Source organism: Rhinolophus sinicus, linkage group LG06 (assembly GCF_036562045.2).
Source record: "Rhinolophus sinicus isolate RSC01 linkage group LG06, ASM3656204v1, whole genome shotgun sequence".
In the NCBI taxonomy this organism is placed as follows: Eukaryota; Metazoa; Chordata; class Mammalia; order Chiroptera; family Rhinolophidae; genus Rhinolophus; species Rhinolophus sinicus.
In genome coordinates, this window is record NC_133756.1 from 117,217,494 (window position 1) to 117,229,696 (window position 12,203).

General features: G+C 41.4%; 1 pseudogene; it reads left to right on the forward strand.

The window, feature by feature from the left end:
- The first annotated feature begins 5,470 nt into the window (after positions 1 to 5,470).
- On the forward strand, positions 5,471 to 6,094 carry LOC109444814 (large ribosomal subunit protein eL15; annotated as a pseudogene).
- The last annotated feature ends 6,109 nt before the right edge of the window (positions 6,095 to 12,203 follow it).

Genomic DNA, 12,203 nt, shown 5'->3' on the forward strand with positions numbered 1-12,203 from the left:
AAGAAGCAATACTTCCTAACTCATTTTATGAGGCCAACATTACCCTGATACCAAAACCTGGCAAGGACAACACAAAAAAAGAAAACTATAGACCAATATCCGTGATGAATATAAATGCAAAAATCTAAACAAAATTCTAGCAAATTGAATACAACAATACATTAAAAAGTTTATACATCATCATTAAGTGGGGTTCATTCCAAGGGCACAAGCATGGTTCAACATACGCAAATTAATCAAGGTGATACATCACATAAACAAAACGAAAAGTAAAAGTCATATGATCATATCAATTAATGCAGAAAAAGCATTTGACAAGATATAGCATGCACTTATGATAAAAACACTTAGTAAAATGGGTATAGAGGGAAAGTACCTCAACATAATAAAGGCCATATACAATCCTCAGTTAATATCATACTTAATGGTGAAAAACTGAAAGATTTTCCTCTAAGATCAGGAACACGACAAGGATGCCCTCTCTCATCTCTGTTATTCTTCATAGTATTAGAAGTCCTTGCCAGAGCGATCAGGCAAGAGAAAGAAATAAAAGGCATCCAAACTGGGAATGAAGAAGTCAAATTGTCACTTTTTGCAGATGACATCATTCTTTATATAGAAAACCCTGAAGACTCCACAAAAATACTATTAGAAATAATATGCAAATGCAGTAAAGTTGCTGGATACAAACTCAATGCACAAAAATCCATCACATTCCTATATACTACTAACAATGAAATTTCAGGAAAAAAAATGAAAAAAACAAAACAAAAAACCAAAAACTAACCAATTCCTTTTGCATTGCAACAAAAAGAGTTAAATATCTAGGAATAAACTAAACAAAGGAAGTGAAGGAACTATATACTGAAAACTAGAAGATATTATTAAAATAAATTGAAGAAGACACAAAGAAACGGAAAGATATTCTGTGTTCATGGATTAGGTGAATCAACATAGCTAAAATGGCCATATTACCCAAAGCAATATACAGATTTAATGCAATCCCCATCAAAATCCCAACGGCATTTTAAAAAAAGAAATAGAACAAAAAATCATCAGATTTGTATGGAATCACAAAAGACCCAGAATAGCCAAAGCAATCCTGAGAAAAAAATAACAAAGCCCTAGGCATCACACTCCCTGACTTCAAATTATACTACAAAGCAACAATAATTAAAACAGCATAGTATTAGCATAAAAACAGTCATACAGACCAATACAACAGAATTAAGAACCCAGAAATAAACCCACATATATATGGGCAAATAATTTTTGACAAAGGAGCCAAAAACAAACAATGGATAAAAGAAAGCCTCTTCAATAAATGGTGCTGGGAAAATTGGAAAGCCACATGCAAAAGAATGAAACTAGGCTGCTATTTGTCACCATACACAAAAATTAACTCAAAATGGATCAAAGGCCTAAATATAAGACCTGAAACAATAAACTGCATAGAAGAAAATATAGATACTAAATTTATGGACCTTAGGTTCAGAGAGGATTTTATAAATTTGACCCCAGTGGCAAGGGAAATAAAAGCAAAAATAACTGAATGGAACTATATCAATCTAAAAAGCTCTGCACAGCAAAAGAAGCCACCAACAAAACAAAGAAGCAACCAACCAAATGGGAGAAGATACTTACAAACAACAGCTTCGATGAGGGGCTAATATATAAAGAACTCATACAACTCAACAACAACAAAAAACAACCAATCCAATTAAAAAATGAGCAGAGGACCTGAACAGACACTTCTCCCAAGAAGACATACAAATGGCCTACAGATATATGAAAAGATGCTCAACTTCACCAATTATTAGGAAAAGGTAAGTCAAAACAGTGAGATACCACCTCACACCTGCTAGAATGGCTATCATCAACAAGACAAGTAATAAGTGTTGGGGAGGTTGTGAGGGAAAAGGAACACTTATACACTGCTGGTGGGAATGTAAATTGATACAGCCAGTATGGGAAACAGTATGAAGATTGCTCAAAAAATTAAGAATAGACTTACTATATAACCCAGCAATCCCTCTTTTGAGTTTTTATCCCCCCAAATTTGAAAACATTTATCTGCAAAGATATATGTGCCCCTATGTTCATTGCAGCATTATTCACAGTGGCCAAGACATGGACACAAACAGAGTGTCCTTTAATAGATGATTGGAGGGAGGGGAGTGGTTGGTGAGGGTAAACGGGGTCTAATATATGGTGATGGAAGAACAGACTCTGGGTGGTGAACACACAATGTGATATATAGATGATGTATTATAGAATTGTACACTTGAAACCTATGTAACTTTACTGACCATTGTTCCACAATAAACTTTAATTTAAAAAAAGATGGCTGGATAAAGAAGATGTGGTACATATATACAGTGGAATACTACTCAGCCATAAGACAAGATGAAATACTGCCATTTGTGACAACATGGATGGAACTGGAGATTATCATGCTAAGCGAAATAAGTCAGATGGGAAAGGACAAGAACCACATGATTTTACTCATATGTGGGATATAAAACTGAAAGCAATTAATGAACAAGACAAATAAAAGCTCATCGACACAAACAATAGTTTAGTGGTTACTAGAGGGTAGGAGGGGGAGACAGGGAGGTAGAAAAGGGTAAAGGGGGTCAAACATATGGTGATGGAAAAAGATTTGACTTTGGGTGGTGATTCCACAATGCAATATATAGATGATGTATTATAGAACTGTACACTTGAAACCTATATAATTTTATTAACCAATGCCACTCCAATAAATTTAATAAAAAGTGGCCTTTCTAAACTGCAAATCTGCAAAACAGACCACTACACTTGACTGCTAAAAACCTTTCAATGGCAAAATTCAAACTCCTTGGCTTGGCATTCAAGGCCCATGTGATATACCCCCTTCACCCTGAGGGGACCAAGAATTTTGTCTTTTGGGATATTGATTTTAAGCTGGTTTTTAAGAAACAAAAGACTCAGAAAGAGGGGCAGCCGGATGGCTCAGTCGGTTAGAGCGCAAGCCCTCAACAACAAGGTTGCCAGTTCAATTCCCTCGTGAGATGGTGGGCTGCGCCCCCTCCAACTAAAGATTGAAAACAGCAACTGGACTGGACTGGAAGCTGAGCTGTGCTCTTCACAACTAGATTGAAGGACAATAACTTGGAGCTGATGGCCGTGGAGAAACACACTGTCCCCCAATATTCCCCAATAAAATTTATTTAAAAAAAAACAACTCGAAGAATTTTTGATCCTCCCTCTTTTCCTGCCAAAGAAATTCAGACAGAAAACCTTGCTTCAGGAAATCTTAGGATGCTCATCTTAGCATAATTTTAATTATGGTAAATACCAGTAGAAGGGCTTCAGACAGGGGCCTGCTAGCTAGATACTGACTGTGCCCTATTGTTTCTGAGCTGTCTAGCAAGAATTTCCCTGCCATGTGTGTTCTTCTCTTCTGCAACTATCTATAAATAGCCCATTCTCACTTCTGAAATCTAAGAACCTGTGTCCCCCCACCCCTTTTCTCTTTTGTCCACAATGTCATACCATATTTTGCCATGTATAATGCACACTTTTTTGCCCAAATTTGTGAGGGAAAAATAAGGATGTGCATTATACATGGGTAGTACTAATTCTGTATCTATGTAAATGTCTTTAATGCTTTTATTTATGCTTGTGAGTTAACTGTAACTCTAGAAATCAGTAACAATATCCATATGCAAAATAAAACCCTGGAATACGATAATCAGTTTTATTGAACTTATGACAAACTTGCAAAGACTAACAAAGAGTTCTTGGCCTTCTATGATGAGTAAATATGGTAAATTTGTTACTGGTACATAAAATTTTTTGTAACTTGTACCTGTTCTTGTGTTTTCTAATTATTTGTTACATTAAATTTCTTTTACCACAATATGCTTAAAAATAGATGCTGAAATTCTTTATAATGAAAAAAAAAATACCTAAATGTAAACCAATAAAAATTTGAATTAAAAAATTAAAACGAATGATTTTTTTTCCCCCTGAAAGTTTGGGCCAAAAATGTGTGTGCACATTATACATGGCAAAATACGGTATAGACCCAAACTCTCACTGTTAATTTGATTCTTAACCCAGGTAGAAGAACTTAGAAGAAGGGAGGAAAAGTTTTAATTTTTTTAGCCCCACAACCCCCACCTCTTCAGCCTCATTCCTGGCCACCCCATCTTGTACATCCCATACTCTACTCTTCTAGTCACTTGGAACTAGGGAGAGGGAGGGAAGTGCCTCTGCATTCTTCAAGTCTCTTTCCAAATTCTCCTCCCCCAGGAAGCCCTCTGCCTGGCAAGAGGTATATGTTGTTACACCCTTTGTACATATGCACTATCATATTCCCCCTTCTTTTCATGTTCTTATGGTCATCCTGGCCATGAGTGTTGGCTACTTTTCAGGTTATTACATCATTTAATTCCGACAACAACCACCTTAGAGTGATAGTTGTGAGGCCCAGAGAAGGCAAGAGATCTATCACAGGCTGCACAGCATGTTCTCCACAGAGCCAGAACAACAGGGCTCCAGTGTTCTTTCTACTACTTTACAATCAACACAATAAGCAGAATGGGGTAGGGAGGCCGTGGAACCTGAGTCCCAAGTGCAAATCATTGCTCTATCCCTGGCTACCTATGGACTTTGGTCTACACACTTCTTCCCTGAGCCTCAGTTTCCTTACTTGCAAAATGGAAATAAATAAGAAGCCCCATCTCACAGGAATATAGGGAGGATCAAATGAATTACTACAGATGCACATTTGTCATAAGCTGTAGGGTGCTGTGTGCTTTTAATTGATTTTCTTGACCACCATACTGCAACTGAGGGTGATTGGTTGAGGGGTCTCTGTTCTCTCAGGACTCTCCAGACTGAATGTCAAGGGCACCAATAGTCCCTTTGGCTGCCTTGTTCATTTCCTATGAACAAGGAAAGCTAAGAGGTCTTTCTTTTTCATTCCCTTATCATAACTGTCAAGCCTGGCCAGAAAACCCTCTAAATCCAATGTATTGTCAGGAACCCCCAGAATCTCTAATTATTTTTCTTGCTGTGATTTTCCTCTTCCCAGCTGTCAGAAGCTGGCAGATCTAAAGTTAATAGACATCAGGACCACGTGAAGAAATAATAGAAAAGAAGAACTGAAAGAAAAAGAATGCCAGTCCCACCCTTTCTGATTCTGTCGGTTGGGCTGACCTGTGGTGTGTTACGGTTTTTAAAAGCTCTCGTGGTGCTTCTGATGCCTTACAGGGATTGAGGGACACGGCAGAACGCCTTAGGGTTTGGAAAGTCTTTCCCCACCCATTCTAATTTTTAACCCTATGGGCAAACATCTTATCACCTCCATTTCACAAGTGTGGAAACAGACTCAAAAGTGACTTATCCAAGGTCACACAGCTAGAATTTAAAACTGGCTCTTTGAGCCTTTCCATCTTGCCACGCCATCAGGTAAGCCAAAATGGGCATTTGCAAGTCCATCCAGGAGCTTTGGAGGAAGAAGCAGTCTGATGCAATGAGGTTTCTTCTCAGGGTGCACTGCTGGCAGTACCACCAGCTCCCTGCGCTCCACAAGGCCCCCTAAGCCATCAGGCTCTATAAAGCACGTAGGCTGGGCTACAAGGCCAAGCAAGGTTATGTCATATATCGGATTTGTGTGCACCGTGGTAGCCACAAACGCCCAGTTCCTAAGGGTGCGACCTACAGCAAGCCTGTCCATCATGGGTTAACCAGCTAAAGTTTGCTCGAAGCCTTCAGTCTGTTGCTGAGGAGCGAGCTGGACGCCACTGTGGGGCTCTGAGAGTCCTGGATTCTTACTGGGTTGGTGATGATTCTGCGGACAAATTCTTTGAGGTTATCCTCATTGATCCGTTCCATAAAGCTGTCAGATGGAATCCTGACACCCAAAGGATCACCAAACCAGCCCACACGCACAGGGAGATGTGAGGGCTGACATCCGCAGGCCATAAGAGCCGTGGCCTTGGAAAGGGCCACAAGTTCTACCATACAGAACCATACTATTGGTGGTTCTCGCCGTGCAACTTGGAGAAGGTGCAATACCCTCCAGCTCCACCATCACCGCTAAAGATTAATGTTTGTAAAATTCTTATACACAATTTAAGACGGTCAAAAAAATAAAAATAAAACTGGCTCTTTGAGATAACTCCAGTCATTTCTCTGCAGGGTGCAATTCTGTGCATGGGCTTTGCTGGTGTCTCAGCACTCACTACAGGATGAACACTCCTCCCCTCCTACCAAATCAAATGCTTCCCTAAATATTTCTCTCCCACTTGCCCACCTCCACGCAATTCCTCCTGCCTGGAATGACTTTCTCAGCCCAATCTGCCAGCTGCAGTCCTTGCGGTCTTCCAAGTCCTGTTGCCTCCTCCACAGAGACATTTCCATCTCCCACACTTTCTCTTCCTTTGAGTCTGGAAGCACTTGGTTTGTGTCTCTGTGCAGTCCACTCTGCAGCCCTGCCTCCTGTTGCAATTTGCTGTCCCAACACCTCTAGCTATTGGGGTCCCCATAGATTCTGCCAGTTCCTTGCTGCCTCCATGTCTTTGATCCTGCTGTGCCCCCTTACAGAAGTACCCCTTTCCCCACCCCATCACTTACCATTCCAAATTCAGCTCAGTATCACCTCTTCCAGGAAGCCTCCCCTGACCTTCCCAACCCTTAACTCTTCCTCGGTGCTTCCATTGTACAGTGAGGATACTTTTGTCATGAACAGATGGTTTCTGCATCATCAGGTGTTCATCTGAGAAAGCACCAGGAAAGAGAGAAGATTCTGGGAGGCCTTGTCCCTCTCTTGTTAGCCTGTCAGTCTTCTTCCGAAGACCCAGCAACTCTCTCTCGCCTGCTGCCCCCTTCCCTATATACTATTCTTTCCCTCTTCTATTCCCTTCTCTCTGTCTGTCTCTTTCTGTATCTCTGTCTCTCTCTGTCTCTCCTTTTACCCTTTCAGTCCTTATCAATTACTTGGACCCTCTGCCCCTTTCCTCTTTGTCGTGTCTTCCTGAGAAAAACAGACTGTATTCTACCACCACAGTCTACAGGCAAAGGGCCCCTGACTGGAAGTCAGGACATGGGATTCCAGTTCTGGCTTTGTCCCTAACTGAGGAAAGCGAGAACAGCTTATTAATAACAATGTATCTGCAGGGCCATTTCCACCTGACAGTCTGTCCCACCCTTGTCTCATTGCCTCCTCACAGCAGCACCCTCTATCACGCTGATATTTCATGCATGCCATGATGCCAATGACCAGTCTAGTCCTTGAGGGCCAGTGAACTTTGTTATGAGGCTTGAGTTGTGCGATTACGTTATTGCGTGCAAAGGGCTGTGTGCTCAATTTATTACCTTCTGTCCCAAGACACAGAGAACTACAGAATGTTACTCCCCACAGAAGCTGACTCTCAATGAACATTATAATCACGCCTATCCCTTGAGCAAACAAGTTCTATCAACAGGTTTTCAGGGGGTGGCTGATTAGCTCAGTTGGTTAGAGCATGGTTCTGATAACACCAAGATTGCTGGTTCGATTACTGTGTGGGCCATTGTAAGCTGTACCCTCCTTAAAAAATAAAAAATAAAAAGAAGAGGTTTCAATTTTTTTTTTATGACAGCCCATAGTAAGAAATGGATATTATCATACGACCTGGGATAGCAGTACATATACACGTATATAAAGCTGAAACACAAGTTTGACAGAGCACTAGGTACCCTTACCACAGGTAATACAATCTGCTATTTTCTTTCCTATTCTATTCCATTAGGAATAACAATCGTGGCCACAACCCTGCAACTTGATTTTACTTGATTTCACACTTGATAGGCAGCTTGAGAACCACTGTTTCCGTATCTCCCATGTTCAGACAAAACAAGCCACATGAACAGTAGAAGGCCTCCTTCAGCCTAGTTGCCCTGTGCTCACTGCTGTCTCTCTCCCAAACCTTTCTCTGATAAACTCATTTAGAAATATTTACTGAGGATCTACTGAGTTCCTCGCCTTGTGTCATTTAAACTTCTTCAATGCCAGTCTGGATTCATTATTTCCACTTTCCATCCATCCCCTCTAGAAAACCATAAACGGGCCTCTGCTACGGCTATGCTGCCGACAACGGCTCACCAACCCTCACCATATGATGTTTGTCACAGCTCACTCTCCTGGCTTCCCTCCTTTTCTCCCACACCCTGGGCTGCTCCTTCCTGGTCTCTTTTGCAGACTCCTCCTTGGACCACAGCCCATACATCACTGCTCTGCACCCCTTACTCCTCACACTCTGCAATCAGTTCCTGGGGCTGTTCACCCCACCCCCATCTCACGCCTCAGTTGCTTGCCATGCTGAAGAATGTGTTATCTGCATTTCTAGCTGTCACTGCTCACATCAGCCTGTCAGACCTCTCTGGCCATCTTCCTGCTCATCATCTCCACTTCGGAGAGTCCCACAGACCTTACACTCCATTTGCCTGAATCCAAGACTTAACTCCCTCTCAAACCTGCCCTTCACGAGTCCTCGTCTTAGGGAAAGATGCCACCACCCACCCAGCTGTCTAAGACGCTTTTCTCTTCCTTGTCCCCACATTCAGTGCATCCCCAAGCTTCTCAAATCCGTCCTCTTCGCTCTGCTCGCATTATCTGATCCTAGCTCAGGTGATGGCATTTCTTGCCTACACCGTGGACATCACCTCCTCGAGGGCTTTCTTCTTGCATATCATCAAGCTCTTTGGAGCAGTAAGAGGGTTTCTTTTAAAATGCAATACTGGTTTTGTCACTACCTGGTTTAAAATGTTCCCAAAACTGTTGCTTTTACTGTGAAGTTGTAATTGTTCACCATGACATAAAGAACCCTGTGTAATCTGGCCCCAGCTCCCTCTTCTGTCTCACCTGCCGCTTGTATCTCTGTGTTCAGACATACACAACCACCTTCAGTCTTTGGACAAAGTGCCCTCTTCCCTCCCCACCTGTGGATCCACTGTTCTCTCTACCTGGAACATTGGCTAAACTCTACAGCTTTGCCTGGTCGCAGCTTAGCTGACAACTCTGTAGAAGGCTTTCTCTGACCCACTACGCGTGGGTCCCGTGGTTTGCCTGCTGTTCCTGTAGCATGCTCTGCTTCATCAGTCGTGGTCCTTACTACACTTTGTCGTAATGAACTCATGCTTGTCCGCTCCACCTATGGACGGCTAGCCCTGTGAATCTAGGGACTCGGCTGTGCTTGCTGCTGGGTCCCCAACATCGTCAGAACTGAGCACATAGTGGGTCCTCAGTGAGTGTTTGTAGAAGAATGGATACTTAGACTGAATGGATGTTAGAAGCATAACAGAACCACCGCCGTGTTACGAAGGGACAGTAACCGGATGTTTGGAACATAGACTGTTACAATCAGAGTCATAAGATGTTGGAATCATGGAAATACAGTGATTATATTCACAGCATGTAAATGCAAGGGACCAGAGAATATTCCAGTTTTCCTACTTCCCAGTTGTGGTCTCGAGCAAGTTGATGAAACCTTTTCTATGAATTTCCATTTGATTTTTTTCACATCCATAAATAAAGTTTTATTGGAATACGGCCATATCCATTGTTTTACATAGTACCTCTGGCTGCTTTCTCACTACAGCAGCAGAGTTGAATAGTTTTTTTTTTCAATTACAGTTGACATTCAATATTATTTTATATTAGTTTCAGGTGTATAGCATAGTGGTTAGACATTTATATAATTTACAAAGTGATCCTTCCATAAGTCTACTAACCATATACAATTATTACAATATTATTGACTATATTCCTTATGCTGTATGTTACATCATTGTGACTATTTTATAACTACCAATTTGTACTTCTTAATCCCTTCATGTTTTTCACCCAGCCCCCCAACCCCACTCCCATCTGGCAACCATCAGTTTGTTCTCTGTGTCTATGAGTATAATTCTGTTTCTTTTGTTCATTTGTTTTGTTCTTTAGATTCCACATATAAGTGAAATCATATGGTATTTCTCTTTCTCTTAGTTCACTTAGTGTAATACACGCTGGTCCATCCATGTTGTCGCAAATGGTAACGTTTCATTCTTTTTTATGGCTGAGTAATACTCCACTGTATCTATGTACCACCTCTTTTTTATCCACTCATCTATCGATGTGCACTTAGGTTGCTTCTGTAAATATCTTGGCTATTGTAAATAATGTTGCAATGAACATAGGGATACCTATATCTTTCCTAATTAGCATTTGGATTTCTTCAGCTAACTACCCAGAAGTCGATGTCAAGGTTCTTCTATTTTTAATTTTTTGTTTTCCATAGTGGTTGCACCAATTTGCAGTCCCACCAACGATGCACGAGGGTTCCCTTTTCTCCACCTCCTTGCCAATACTTGTTGTTTGTTGATTTATTGAAGAGAGCCATTCTGACAGGTGTGAGGTGATAGTTTATTGTGCTTTTAATTTGCATTTATTTGATGATTAGTGCCGTTGAGCATCTTTTCATATGTCTATTGGCCATTTGTATGTCCTTTTTGGAGAATTGTCTATTCAGCTCCTTTGCCCATTTTTAAATTGGCTGTTTGATATTAAGTTGTATGAGTCCTTTACATATTTTTCATATTAACCCTTATCAGATGTATCATTGGTGAATATCTTCTCCTATTCAGTAGGATGTCTTTTCATTTTGTTGATGGTTTTCTTTGCTGTGCAAAAACTTTTTAGTTTGATATAGTCCCATGTGTTTATTTTTTCTTTTGTTACCCTTGCCCAAGGAGATATATCAGTAAAAATATTACTAAGGGTAACGTCTGAGAGTTTACTGCCTGTGTTTTCTTCTAGCAGTTTTATGGTTTTGGACCTTACATTTAAGTCTTAAGTCCATTTTGAGTTTATTTTTGTATATGCTATAAGAAGGCGGTCCCATGTGATTTTTTTATACAGTGTTGATAAGTGGCCCCGCCTGCTCAGTCTAGGGCTCGTAAGCAATTAGACCAGGGTGTCTAACTGGGCATTTGCACATCTTGTTCCCTCTGACAGGCAGGGTGGGTGTCTGACCTGAGTGAGTCTCTTTGTAATAAACAACTGTCCTGGGGCTCTGATTGGGAGACCTCAGCTGGCTATTTTACTCAACCTGACTGTGCTTTGGGGCCTGTTTTCCTCGGGGTCCAGAGGACAGAGCCTCTGCCCTGGCCTGGACAGGATTAGGGCCCGGATGCAAGAACAAGCACCCTTCAGGAGGGATTTTCTATAGTCAGCACAGGCTGCACTACTTTAGAAGCCTGGATTTTACAGATGGAAAAAAAATGAGATTCAGAGAGGGTAGGGGCTTGTCCAGGGTCACACAGCATTTTGGGGCAGAGCCATAGCTAGAATCTACTTCTTTGGGCTCCAACTCAGGCTCCTTCTTAAATTCCCTTCTTAAATTCCAGTCTAGTTGTAGACTGTCAGTAGGCATTTGCTTTGGTCTGGCACAAGGAACAATGCTTGAGATTTCTGAAGACAGTGGTGTTCAGGGTCCATTCTTCCAATGGTGCCAGACCATAGCATAAATTCTGAGTCTACCAGCTAAGCCAAGAGTTCTGGTTAATTAGTGGTTCCTTACGTCGTGTGCACAAAGTGGTTCTCCCACCACACGTGAGAGTAAGAGAAGAAAAGAGGCATTTAGGTCAGGCTATGGTCTGAGTGCCCGCATCCATTACTTCATCTTATCTCTGTTGTCTAGATGAGGAAACCGAGGCTCAGAGAGGTAAAACAACATGTGCAAAGTCACTTAGCTCACAAATGGAAGAGCCAGGACTCAAACCTGAGTCTCTGATTCTGAGGCCTCTGCTATACCATATTGCCTCCCTTGGGCACTCACTGCCTCATGCCTTGGGAAGTGGACAGAGCAGGGAGGCTGCTGGGAAAATGGATGGGCTTTAAAAACGTGGTGGGAACAGCAAGGAAAATTGGGGAAATGCTTAACTCTTAGATCACACAGATCTGGGGTTGAATTTTGGCTTTGCCACTTCCTTTAAACCTCTTGAAGACTCCTTTCTTTTTCTATCAGAAAATGAAGAAAATTACTGCCTTGGAAGGTGGTGGAAGGGATTCAATGGAATCACTTATATAAAATGGTTCACACAATTCTGGACACACAGTAATTGCTCAATAAGTATTTGTTATTATCAATAACAACCATCTCTTACAATAAACGTTTTAGAAGCAGGTG